Below are 14,948 nucleotides of genomic sequence, written 5' to 3'. Positions count from 1 at the left end.
TATTATATTATCGAATAGTGTCCAAAATTACATTAGTCTCAACTTGGGAACAGAGAAATTTATTAATTTATAGAAGTTATTAATTTACCAAGTATTAATTTATAGAGGTTCTACTTATGTTTTTTCGAGAGACTATATTCATATCGTTTGTTTGGTTGCTCAATATCTTAAAGAAAGAGAAAGATAAAAGGTTGTAAACTTGTAATGTATGCATAAATGTACTTACAATCGCAAATTGCATCTGAAAGGTGATTCAACATGCTATATAAATTCTGACAGTGCATTCATAAACAATAATGTCTTAAGCACTTTTTAATATCTTAACCAATTTTTTCTAATAAAACCTCGAGTTTTTTCAAATCCTTTACTTGTGAATACTCACTCTGAAGATCTTTCCCTTCTTCCATCATCTTCTTAACCATTGCTACCCTCTCAAGAATCTTATCCACTGCAATATCAAAAGCATCTTCGATCTTCTCCGGTCCAACCAATCCCGGTTTTGTATATATTATCTTCGGTATGATCTTCGCAACCTCGTTCCTCATCCTCGTAATGCGCTCCTCATCAATCATACCCAACACGATCTTGAGACTAACCATTCCATTTTTCATTTCTTTCTCTGGTATGTAAACCGAGTACTTGGTATAATCCTTAGGGAAATACCAAATATATTGGTTATAACCCGAACCAGGTGTAAAGAAAACCGGGATACAACCAGCCAAAATCGAATCAAATATCGATCTCCGAGTATACGAATCTCCCGAAGGTTGTAAACAGAAAATCGAATTTTCAAACACCTCCATAATCTTAACCGGATTATCGCAGTCAACATTACAGTTAAGAAAATTGCATTTACCTTGAGATGCAAGGCACTGCTCTATGATCTTCCCTCTTATAGATCCATCCAAATTAGGCCTTGGACCTCCAACAAACGAGAACAAATATTTCCTCTTCACACTCTTCACTTTCCTCTGCCATCGCCAAATCTCGGTTAAGCTCTTTGGATGAAAATAAGTCGGATAAGGAATCGCAAACTCGTTAGCCCAAGCAGTTGTTTCTATACCTAACATTGTCACGTTTGCGAATTCTGGTAATGTCATCAGATTGCTTCCCCAATCTGAATCTTCTTCGTGAACCCTTCTGAAATCCCAAGCTATCCGTCCGGTTACAAAGAAGTGATCTCGACCGTGCATCTTTCCCCATTCGGGTTTCTCTCTCAGCCATTGAGCCAGCTTTATCCCCAATTCGTCTCTCACCGTTACGTTGTACCCCCAGAGATGACGGCTCACGTCGAACCCCGCGTAGAAGGGGACGTAGACCGCTGAGGCAAGAGACGAGTCGTTGGTCAAACACTCGTAGTGTTTCATCCTCTCTCGGAAGATAACCGCGAGCAAGAATTGGTTTGTTGAGTACCAAGAACCGGTTTCCACGGTTAAGACTTTTGCTGTGGTGTTTTCGGACTCCGAAACCTGTGGACCGAGCCCGGAATTGACCATGAATGGACACATATCGAACCATTTGATGAGTGGACGACAGTCTTTGATTATGTCGTCGTTGAATTTGCTTGGAAGATTGTGCATATAAAATGTACCTTCCGGCGCAAGTATCTGTTTCTTCTTCTTCCTTAGGCTGTTTTGCTCCGATTCCATCACGCTCATCCGCATTCCTGGTGAGAGTTAGAGTTTGATTATGTGAAGCAGCGATGGAGATGAAGAAGTTGTTTACTTGATGAGTGATTTTGAGATTTGTTTCGATCAAATCTATTTTATTGATTTGAAACAGAACGAAAAGACAGAACACAAACGCAGCTAAGATGACAACCCAAAGCCTTGGAACTTGTTTCTTCATCTTCTTTTTTTTTTTACTTGCGACTATACATTTGGTATTACTTTATCAGATCTAACATTAAAAAAGATGTGATCTCAAGAAGAAGGAAAATTAAAATATTTTTATTAATTACATTTCCAAACAAAGTAATAGATATTTGACCATTTATGATGAACTGAATTCAAAGGATTATACATAAACATACTCAAATACATTACTCTTTTTGAAATCAAAGTTTTCATCTTGGACTATGTCAAGGAGATATCTCAACTCTTTTAGCCAACTGTACTCCACAAAAAATAATTAGAAATAATATGACTATTAGGAAACTTTTATACTCTTATTATACTAATAATATTTTATAATCATTTAAGGTCACGTTTATAAACCATTTTCTTGTGAAACTATTTCTGTCTATGACCGTAAGAAGATTATTTTCCTTTTTTTGGAAGACTAATATAAATAGCAAAAATAAATTGTGTTGTCCAAAAACAAAAACAAAAAAGAAACAAAAAAAATTGTAATTTATCATTAACTTTTTTTTTAGTACAAAGTAAACGATACAAGCTTTTTAAGTTGTATATAAAAAATTGTAATTTAAAATGAACTTTTTTTTGGGTACAAAGTAAACGATACAAGTTTTTCTATTTGTAATATCTGATTGCGTTTAGCTTTGCTTTCAGTAAGGTTTTGAATTGAGGGGAGAAAAGGAAAATAAAAAGTTGGACTGTTTGGAAACTGGTTTTGTGGGCTCATTTAAAGACTACCGACAGTTTGGAAGTCGGTTTATCTAACTCTGATATTTTTGTCCACGCCATCGATAATGTTTTCTATTTATAATTTTTTTTTTTTGTGTTTAGTGTTTGCGAAGATTTATCATTTATGCTTTTCTAAAATTATTACTATCTATATATTTTTTTTCCAAATTTCAAATTTAAAGTACTGTACATTATTTTACATCATCATCAGCACTAAAAAATGAAAATACTTGGATATGTCTATTCCTCTTAATTAGTGTAACGCCACGATCGCCATTTTTTAGTGGGCCACATGTCCAATTTCAGTCCATGGGTCCACTTTTTGGATGGGCCTTACGTTCTCTCACTAGGCCCGTGAGCTCATCTATATCCGACGGTCAGTTTGCTACGTTCGGAAGGTTTTAAAGACTTGTTACCGTCCCTATAAATCACCACATGATCTTTCCTTGTGTTTTGTCCTCATTTGGACAGTTCTGACAGTCACTTTCTGGAAGGTCACCTATCCTAAGACTACTCCAGCATAAGCACGCTTAACTGTGGAGTTCTCTCAGGACCCTTGAGCGAAAAGATAAGTGAACTTTGGTGATTGTTGTTTGATGCATGTGGAGTTTTCATTGCTTGTGTGATAGCCCTTCGATGGGATTATTGCCTCACTGAGTATTTTTGATAATACTTATGCATCTCAATTGTTGTTTGTGGTGCAGGTAAACATAAAGTATGATCGTGGAATCAAGGCTATGAAGAGGAGGATGTTCTAGTGGCTCGTTGATGTGTTGTCTATCTTCTAATAGGTTGCTAGAGTGGATTTTTGGTTTATTTGTTTATTCATTTATTGGATTATTGTTTCATTCTTTCTTCTGTTATCTCTTCCTATATCTTGATAACTTCTTATTCGATTTGGAGAAGTTTGGGTTTTGAGTTTCAACTTTCAAATCAGAAATTATCCATTAATTTTTTGAGTTTTTTTTACTTTGTTGTGTTTGTGTTCTTGTCGTTGTAAGTCCTAAATAGATATGTTCATCCTTTATTAAAGATTTATATTTTCGTTCTTATAAGATCTAAATTGTTGTTTGATGATCTTTACTTCTACTTGTTAATGTAATCGGATTCCATGTGGCTTTGATGATGGTAGGCGGAAAAATGCATGCCTAGGATCCGTTAATCTTTGCATCTCAGCTCGCCGTCTTAGTTGGTCGCAGCTACACATCATCATTTCTGGAAAACCCTAATGGATCTGGCCATTTGGGCTTGTAACTATTGCACTTTGAACTTGTTTTCAGATTGATTTAGTTTGTTATGGGCTGGTATATTAGGTCCATTATTATTTTGGTGGTTTGTAAATTTTTTTTGTTAATTTAGTCCATTATCTTAATTTTTTTTGTTTATTCGGTTCAAATTAACCGAACTAGAAAAAATTGGTGACAATTCGGAATTGATTTAAAACCTAATAACCGACCCGAAAAAACCGAGTACCGACCGGCCCGAACCGAATTTAGTTTCAGTTCAATTCGGCAAGATTTTTCAAAAACCAAAATTTCCCAAAACCGACCCTAATAACCGAGCCTGCCGAATGCCCAGGACGAGCTTAGAGCGTTGGAGAGTCCCAGGCGTTTCTAAAGAGACCAGAGGATTTGGCTGGTAGTGGTACCTTTTGGCTCGGTGAGGGAATTTGAACCAGATGGTGACATTTCTTTCTCAAGTCATGATAGTCTCTCTGACGAAGAAGATATCCCGGAAGTTTAAACTGATTATTTTTGAAGGTTGTCTCTTAGCGAATGATGAGGCAAAAGCTGCATAAAGCTAAGGTTGGAGGCCCTTTAAACCTCTAAACCCATATCCTATATGGATATATTTTGTTGGATTGTAAGAGGATTTAACAACTTAGTAAAGCGGCATAGTTTTAGAAATGGTTGAAAAATAATCAACCGCTTTTTGGTGAGCTTATAGAAATCCATGTAAGTCTTCCGAAATCGCAGTGTATAGTTACTAACGTTTTCCCAGGCTGGTCTTTTGAAGGTAATTAAGATATTTCTGATCTTGGTATGATCTGGATATATTCTCAGTAAATTGCTGCAGATGATCTCTTGCCTTGTTAAATTGCCTTTTGGTTGTTGTGGATTTTGTTGTCTTTTTGGTTTATGCTTACTCTGTCAGCAGTGCGACTAGGAAACTACTTTGGGCAGAATTGGAACATGTATCACTTTTCTCAGCTGTTGCAAACAAGTCTTGGACTGTTCTTGAGGATTTTAACCAAGTTTTGTCCCCTCATGTACACTTCAATGCAGATCCAAACTCCTTCCCAAGTGGTATGATGGATCTCAATCGCTGCTTCACCAACTCTGCTCTATATGACCTACCTTATTGTGGCAACACCTTCACATGGTCATATAAGTAGGATGTGGGGCTTGTAGCAAAAAAAAAATAGACAGAATAGTGGTTAATGATGTTGAAACTTTCATATTTCCCTTCCTCACTGGCTGTCTTTGGTGAACGTGGATTCTTAAACTATGGTGGAATGACCTGAGTTTGATGTGTCTAAAATGTTGAAACTCTCTAAGAAGCTTAAGGATCTTAAGCCGATGATCAGATCTTTAAGCAAGGAGAATTACTTAGACATAGAAAAGCGAGTGAAGGAGGCCTACACATCTCTTCTACAATGTCAGCAAAACCTTATTTCTACCTCGTCTCCTCGTCAGATTCTGCAAGAAAAGGAAACTCACAAAAAATGGTGTACTCTAGCAAATGCGGAGGAGTCTTTTCTAAGACAAAAATGAAGGATTTGATGGATTGAAGAAGGGGACAAAAACTCTAAGTTTTTCCATAAATACGTTCTCGCAAGCTCAGAATGAAATAATCTTCTTCCTTGATGATAGTGATTAGATTGTGGAAACTAGTCAGAGTATTCAAAACTTGGCAATTGAGTTCTATCAAAAGCTCCTCGTTCAAAAAAGGTTCAATTCAACGGCTTTTGTCCAAGAAATTGCTCCGCTCATGTCTCAAAGATGCTCACATGATGAGATTCAGTCTATGTCATCTCCTATTATGCCAGAGGAAATCAATAATGTTGATTTCTCCCTATCAAAGAACAAAGCTCATGGTCCGGATGTGTATTGTGTGGAATGGCTGCATAGTGGAAACAGTAGGTTAGTCTATCATTGATGCAGTCTTGGATTTTTTCAATTCTTGTAAGCTCTTGAAGAAGTGTAACGCAAAATTCTCTCTTTGATTCCAAAAACACCAAACGTTCAAAGGATATCAGAATTCAGGCCAATAGATTGTCTCAATACTGTCTACAAGGTCGTCTCTTAGATCCTGGAAAACATAATCAAAAAGGTATTCCCTAATCTAATCTGAAGCAATCATTCTGCGTTTATTCAAGGCAGGTTACCTGTGGAACCTTTAGGAACCTTTATGGGAGGTGATGGGAATAATCAAATTTGATCCGATCCATTTATGCTGCTGGGGCATAATCATAGATAACGTCATCATCGTTGTCACCGTTCTCTACTAATGCTGCTTGACCATACTCAAATACGTGATCATTGATGTTGACTCCACTGTATGTTTCATAGACATTCTCATGTAGGAAGAGAACAGCTTCGGAGACAAAAATCATTTTTCTTTTCTTTAGAAAGAAATACAAACTCAAGCGTTGAAGAGATAATGAAAACACACAAAAGATTGGTTTGAGTTGTAAGCGTAGTATAATATGAGGTTCTAATTGTAATTAAGTTATCCTAGGGTTTTACCTGTATACTATATATATGTTGTAAACACTGAACATAATAATCATTCAAGTATATTTCCCACATGGTATCAGAGCCTTCGATACCTAAATAAATAAAATAAAAAAACAAAACCCTTTTTTTTTTCTTTTCGATCTCGCCGCCTCCACCCTCGCTTCCACGAGATGTCCACATCCAACCTCTCCACTGCCGATATCGTTGCTGTAACGAACACCACTTCGTTGGTTCATGTCAACACCTCTAATGCCATGAAACTCACTACAACAAACTTCCTCATGTGGAGTCGTCAGATCCATGCCTTGTTCGATGGATATGACCTTGTACCGTGACGGTCCCAACCCCAACCATAACCGAAGCTGATGCCACCGTTAATCCAGCGTTCTCCCTCTGGCGTCGACAAGATAAACTTGTCTACAGTGCATTCCTTGGAGCTATCTCCACCTCCGTTCTACCCATTTTCTCTCGTGCCACAACTGCACGCGAGATCTGGTCCACCCTCACCGCCACCTACGCCAAACTGAGTTGTGGCCACATCCTCCAGTTGCAAAACCAAGTTACTCAATGGACGAAAGGAACTCGCTCCATTGATGACTATGTTCAAGGTCTTGTTGCCTTGTACGACAAGCTAGCGCTTCTTGGCAAAGTTGTTGAACATGATGATCAACTCGCCAAACTCCTCAAGGGTCTCCCTGATGACTACCAGCAGGTTGTCAATCAGATTGAAGGACGTGACACCACTCCCTCTCTCCCTGAAGTTCACGAGAAGTTGATCCTCTTTGAAGCAAATCTTCTCGCCAACACCAATTCCGCCTCGGTTCTTCCCATCACCGCGAATGTTGCACAACACAACCGGCACAACAACAACAACCGGAGTCACTCCAACAATCGAGGCAACACCAACAACCGCTCCAACCAACACTGGCAACAGAACCCGCAGTTCACTCCTCGACAAGATCAACGCACTCCTCGACCTTACAATGGACGCTGTCAAATCTGTGGCGTTCATGGTCATAGTGCCCGTCGGTGTTCACAGCTGCAACTCCAACTCACCTCCCAGTCCTCTCAGCCATCACCAGGCTCGTATGCTCCGTGGCAGCCCCGTGCAAACCTTGTTACGGCTCCGTACGGTGCGGCCCCATGGGTTCTTGACAGCGGTGCCACACACCACCTCACATCGGACCTTAACAACTTGGCACTACACCAACCGTACCAAGGAGGTGATGGCGTGACTATCGCCGATGGGTCAACACTTCCCATTTCCCAGACCGGTTCCACCTCTCTCTCTACATCTTCTCGTCCTTTACACCTACGAGATGTTTTATTTGTGCCAAATATTCACAAAAACCTAATTTCCGTTTATCGCTTGTGCAACAATAACCAAGTATCTGTGAAATTTTCTCCCTCAAATTTTCAGGTGAAGGATCCCAGCACGGGGGACCGGTTACTCCAAGGGAGGACTAGAAACGAGTTGTATGAGTGGCTAGACAATCCGCCGGTCTCGATGTTTGCTTCACCAACCTCCAAGCCGAGTCTTTCATCGTGGCATTGTAGATTAGGTCACCCTTCCCTACCTGTTTTAAAAGCTTTTATTCTGAGTTTACTCTTCCGCTTTCTTCGTCTACACAAAAAGACATGTCTTGTTCTGACTGTCATATTAATAAAAGCCATAAGCAACCATTTTATTCTAATATCATCACCTCCAACACACCTCTCCAATACCTCTACTCTGATGTTTGGACATCTCCAATCACATCGGTGGACAATTTTAAATACTATCTTGTGCTTGTAGACCACTACACCCGATATACATGGCTCTATCCGCTGAAATAGAAGTCCCAAGTGAAGGAGACCTTCATTGCGTTCACTGCCCTGGTCGAGAATCACTTCAGCGCCAAGATTGGTACGTTATACTCCGATAATGGCGGGGAATTCATCGCTCTCCGTCCCTTCTTAAGCGCTCATGGCATTGCACATCTTACCACTCCACCACACACTCCTGAACACAACGGCATCTCTGAAAGGAAAAACCGACACATTGTGGAGACCGGTCTTACACTTCTTGGACACGCATCAATGCCTACGTCGTATTGGACATACGCATTCACTGCCGCCGTGTACCTCATCAATCGCATGCCCACTCCGGTTCTCAACTCTGTCTCACCATTCCAGAAACTCTTTGACAAGTCTCCTAACTACCACAAGCTCAGGATCTTCGGGTGTGCATGCTTCCCTTGGCTGCGCCCATATGCGCATCACAAACTTGATGCCCGGTTTCAACGTTGCGTCTTTCTTGGTTACTCCTCCCACCAAAGTGCGTATCTTTGTTTGAACACCAGCACCGGTCGCATTTACACCTCTCGTCATGTCACATTTGACGAGCACAGCTTCCCGTTTGCTACACCACCAACTTGTGCCTCTCACACTCCGTCTCCGCTGATGTCATTGGACCCGCCGGCCATCGTCATTCCCCTTGGTCGCCCTCCACTCATACACTCGTCGCCGGTCCCACCAAGCTTGGACCTTCACCGCCGGCCAATGCCACCCACGTCTCCCCGCTCACAGGTACGTCCTTCAACTCAAACTCAAACTTGTGACAATCTGGCGGGCTCCCAAAACATACCAGGCCCACTTCCAAGCCCAATAAATCCCATCCTAAACCCACCTACACAACCACAAGCCCAACCAGGTCCAACATGCTCCCATGATTCACGTACCAACACAAATCCTCCACCCACATTGACACCATCGCTCCCCGCTACACCATCTCCCTCTCCCTCCCCATCTCCACAACCGCCGAACCCAACACCACAACCACCGGAACCAACTACTCCGACACCTCCACCAGAACCGCTCACTCCACCCCCACCACCACAACCCAACAATCCCCCACCATTACCAAATCATGTCCCTCCTCAAGTCAATAGTCATCCCATGCAAACACGTGCCAAAAACAACATCCGAAAACCAACCAAAAAGCTCACCTACACCGCCATTACCACGCACTCGCCGGAACCTACGACTGTGACACAAGCTCTCCAGGATCCACGGTTTCGCCCAGCCATGTGCGCCGAGATCGATGCCTTGGTACGTCTTCGTACATGGGACTTGGTCCCTCCACATCCGTCACAAAACCTCGTAGGCTGTAAGTGGCTCTTTACAACGAAATATCTTCCTAATGGCTTAGTTGACAAGTATAAAGCACGTTTTGTCGCCAAAGGATTTCAGCAACAGCAAGGCCGTGATTACAACGAAACATTCAGTCCGGTGATCAAGTCCACCACCATTCGTACGGTTCTTGATGTTGCGGTTCATCATTCCTGGCCAATTCGCCAACTTGATGTCAACAATGCCTTCCTTCAGGGAACGTTAGACGATGAAGTTTATGTTGCTCAACCCCCCGGCTTCGTTGATCCGGATCGACCACACCATGTTTGTCGCCTCAACAAAGCTCTCTATGGCCTTAAACAGGCACCACGCGCTTGGTACAATGAACTACANACCAAAGTGCGTATCTTTGTTTGAACACCAGCACCGGTCGCATTTACACCTCTCGTCATGTCACATTTGACGAGCACAGCTTCCCGTTTGCTACACCACCAACTTGTGCCTCTCACACTCCATCTCCGCTGATGTCATTGGACCCGCCGGCCACCGTCATTCCCCTTGGTCGCCCTCCACCCATACACTCGTCGCCGGTCCCACCAAGCTTGGACCTTCACCGCCGGCCAATGCCACCCACGTCTCCCCGCTCACAGGTCCGTCCTTCAACTCAAACTCAAACTTGTGACAATCTAGCGGGCTCCCAAAACATACCAGGCCCACTTCCAAGCCCAATAAATCCCATCCTAAACCCACCTACACAACCACAAGCCCAACCAGGTCCAACATGCTCCCATGATTCACGTACCAACACAAATCCTCCACCCACATTGACACCATCGCTCCCCGCTACACCATCTCCCTCTCCCTCCCCATCTCCACAACCGCCGAACCCAACACCACAACCACCGGAACCAACTACTCCGACACCTCCACCAGAACCGCTCACTCCACCCCCACCACCACAACCCAACAATCCCCCACCATTACCAAATCCTGTCCCTCCTCAAGTCAATAGTCATCCCATGCAAACACGTGCCAAAAACAACATCCGAAAACCAACCAAAAAGCTCACCTACACCGCCATTACCACGCACTCGCCGGAACCTACGACTGTGACACAAGCTCTTCAGGATCCACGGTTTCGCCCAGCCATGTGCGCCGAGATCGATGCCTTGGTACGTCTTCGTACATGGGACTTGGTCCCTCCACATCCGTCACAAAACCTCGTAGGCTGTAAGTGGCTCTTTACAACGAAATATCTTCCTAATGGCTTAGTTGACAAGTATAAAGCACGTTTTGTCGCCAAAGGATTTCAGCAACAGCAAGGCCGTGATTACAACGAAACATTCAGTCCGGTGATCAAGTCCACCACCATTCGTACGGTTCTTGATGTTGCGGTTCATCATTCCTGGCCAATTCGCCAACTTGATGTCAACAATGCCTTCCTTCAGGGAACGTTAGACGATGAAGTTTATGTTGCTCAACCCCCCGGCTTCGTTGATCCGGATCGACCACACCATGTTTGTCGCCTCAACAAAGCTCTCTATGGCCTTAAACAGGCACCACACGCTTGGTACAACGAACTACGCAACTACCTTCTCTCCATTGGCTTCAAGAACTCACTTGCGGACGCATCACTCTTCATTCATAGGGAGGGTCGACACATCACTTACATGCTTGTGTATGTGGATGACATCCTCATCACCGGTAGTAGTCCTGAACTCGTCTCGCACATCATCACGTTGCTTGCCACCAGATTCTCTCTCAAAGATCTCGACACTCTCAGCTACTTTCTAGGCATTGAGGCCATTCGTACACCTGCCGGATTACACCTAATGCAACGCAAGTACACCATTGACCTCCTGACCAAAACAAAGATGCTCGCTGCAAAGCCTGTTTCCACACCAATGGCTCCGTCACCTCCGCTCACACTTGCTTCTGGAACGCCATTGGTGAATGCTACTGAATATCGCAAGGTTCTTGGTATGCTCCAATACTTGTCATTCACCCGTCCTGATATCGCCTATGCGGTTAATCGCCTGTCACAATTCATGCACAACCCCACTGACCTGCACTGGCAAGCCGTGAAGCGTATACTCCGTTATCTCGCTGGAACATCGTCACATGGGATCTTCCTCCGGTCCGGTACACCTCTCACTCTCCATGCCTTTTCCGATGCAGATTGGGCCGGTGATCGCCATGACTATCTCTCTACCAATGGCTACATCCTCTATCTTGGTAGTAATCCTATCTCATGGTCATCCAAGAAGCAAAAAGGTACAGCTCGATCTTCTACTGAAGCCGAATACCGAGGAGTAGCAAACACGGCTTCTGAACTTCGATGGGTCTGCAATCTCCTCACTGAGATGGGCATCACACTCCCGTCACCGCCAACCATATACTGCGACAACATGGGCGCTACGTACTTATGTGCTAACCCCGTCTTCCACTCACGCATGATACACATTGCCCTTGATTATCACTTTGTTCGTGGTTACGTTCAAGATGGTGCTCTCCGTGTGTCTCACATTCACACCCAGGATCAGTTAGCCGACACTCTCACCAAACCTCTACCACGACCACGTTTTCAAACTTTGAATAGCAAGATTGGAGTTCGCCCCCTACCTCCATCTTGAGGGGGCGTGTAAACGTAGTATAATATGAGGTTCTAATTGTAATTAAGTTATCCTAAAATTTTACCTGTATACTATATATATATTGTAAACACTGAACATAATAATCATTTAAGTATATTTCCCACAGATGTATGTTTAGCCTCGTTTTCGTCCTCTACTGACCTCAGCAAGGAGTGTGATATGGTAGTATAAATTTGGCATGGCACAATAGTTATTACGACTTACAATGAACTCTTTGACACATGGGATTTATTCTGACACGTCTGCCCACATATATTGGTTTACAGTTCTTATTTGGCTACGTTCTATAGATCGAATATTCTTTTCAAAGAATAAAATTATCTCATGAGAATATCATTTGTAGTGGCAACATAATGGTGTAAAAGCCAAAAGGTAGTTGTCTCTGATTTGTAGATATTACTAAGTACAAAAGTTTAAGTGATTCGTAATATATATTGTGCCATTTAACAATTTTATATCAGCATGTCACAAACCTTGCTGGTGGGATCCAAAAAATATGTTTATGCGATTTCTTGATAGTTTAATATTTTTTTCAAGAATTTTTTTTCCATTTAATTATATAAACTGAAGAAACAAATTAGAATGTAACTTTAATTTTTTTTAGAAAGTCTCTGCAATAATTTTATAATTAAACTCTTCATAAGTCATTAGAAAATTATCTTATGGATTTGTAGATGTTGGGGAAACTGTCGGGGTATGACTCATTAGGACTGGAATGAAAATCTTTCAAAATTTAAATTCGGATCAAGAGTACTTTTATTTTCACAAATGTTTTTAGAGATTTTCTCTGGATATGCTTACACTTTTTTTGAAAATTAAGCTAAGCTTTAAACAAATTTAATTTTCTTATTCCAACTGGTAATTCCATAAACAAAGGATTTTGTTTTAGTATAAGTAATTGAATCAGTCAGTGCTGCTAGCTTTACATGGTGTCGGAAGCAAATTCTACGTGTCGGAATAAAAGCAGTCTTCTATTTGTGCCAAGCACAGTTGTTTTTAAGCATATCACACTCTTTACTGAGGTTGACCTGAAGACACAATGAGTCCAGATTTTTTCAAACCTTTTTGTTGCACATATAAATATCCTAGCGATTTCTCTCATTCCTTCACCAACCTCGTAAACCTCTTTCTGTGACTGTGTCACATTAACTTTATACAGTGTTTTCTTTTCTTCACTAACCGAAAAAATGACAATGTCGTTTTCTGTTTCCAAGTTTGTTTTGTGCAAATGTGACCAAGTACGTGAAACATGCATCCGAGTTGATTTGACTTGTAATAATGGATATTTTGAAGACCGTAAGGTTGCATATGTAGAAAATGGCGATGATGATGACGATGGTATCTATGATTACGCTCCAGCGGCATGAGTGGATTCATTACATTTAGTTCTAGACCAAACCGTAGATAATCGGTTGTTGTAGTGATTTTGTTGCTTCGGGCTTTTTATTTGCATTGTTGACATTAATGATCTCCTTTGATATCGTTAATTCCTTAATTTTCTCAACATATCTTTAGTTGTTCTCATGAGTTGTGAATAAAATGAAAACAGTTCATTGCAGATATGTAATGCTCAAGAGAATATCAACGAGTTCATAATATCGTTGTGACTATCCTATATATATTTTAACTCATTCAAAAGTTAATGTTGCTGTTTAAAAAAAAAAATTGAACTGCCAGTTTATAGGTAGAATTACAATGCACAAAAATTTAATCAATCTAGATTTTTTTGTTTTGTTTTTTCTATAGTTTGTTTTAAAAACAAAAAAAAAACCCAAATTAAGTTAACAATTTTAGATTTGCACCTCCCGTGCTTGTTTCTATATATATGCTGCCAGAGATTTGATGTAATCATTTAATAGATTAAAACTCCTACAGCCTTACGAGTTATTATTAACTGCATCCTCAGTCTTTATTAAAACCGATAACTTGTGAAAACCGGAAGGTGAGTAATGCTCGATGTGTTTGACAAAAAAGAAAAGAAAAGAAAAAAAGAGTAATGCTAGATGTATAGATCCAAATCAGAACCATGCACATTATCACTCAGGATATCACACAATTTTAAGGACTTGTTCCTCACGTTAGTGATCCTACAGCCATAAGTACATGGTTCCCTCACTCTCAATCTTTTAGATAACTTATCTTATTAGACCACTTGGTATAATACTTTGTATGTTTTCCATCATTGAAGACTCTTTATCAAGTCCTCATTACTCTTGATAGACCAATCTCATATCTCAAATTATCCTTTGTAAAGTTATAATTTGGGAAATAGAATTATATAACCCACTTTTTATTTTATTTTGCAAGATACAGTGTGCATGCAGCATGGGTAACGATTGGTAGGATAATAATCAGGTGCACGTATGTGTATAATGAAACATTATTGCTTTGAAACTTCGCTCGTTCATTTCCGTAACGTGAGACAAAAAGAGTATTCGAGAGAAGCATATATTAATTAAGTGACATAGTGAAAGAAGTGTTAAATCAACTAACATTAAGAAACCCTAGGCAAAAAAAATCATAAATATATAAAAACAGGTGCAAAATCATGGTTCTTATATATATGATCCATTCATGCTGCTGGAGCATAGTCATAGATATCGTCATCATCGTTGTCACCATCTTCTACATAAACAGAGTGAGCACACTCAAATGCTTGATCGCTTCTAGTGACGACGCCTCCAATGCACGTTCCACATACATTGTCATCTACGAAGTGAACAAATTCGGTAACAGAAACCATACTTCTTAATTTCTTTTATTAATAATGGGATAAAAGAAATTATATATCAAATGTAGTAAGAGCAAGTTCAGAACACAGAAGTTTGATGTAACAATAAGATTATTGTTGGGCTCTT

At 40.9% G+C, this 14,948-nt stretch overlaps 1 pseudogene; it reads right to left on the bottom strand.

The window, feature by feature from the left end:
- LOC104779181 lies at nt 321–1,848 on the bottom strand (annotated as a pseudogene).

Source organism: Camelina sativa, chromosome 3 (assembly GCF_000633955.1).
Source record: "Camelina sativa cultivar DH55 chromosome 3, Cs, whole genome shotgun sequence".
NCBI classification, from domain to species: Eukaryota; Viridiplantae; Streptophyta; class Magnoliopsida; order Brassicales; family Brassicaceae; genus Camelina; species Camelina sativa.
This window is presented reverse-complemented; position numbering and strand designations above follow the sequence as displayed.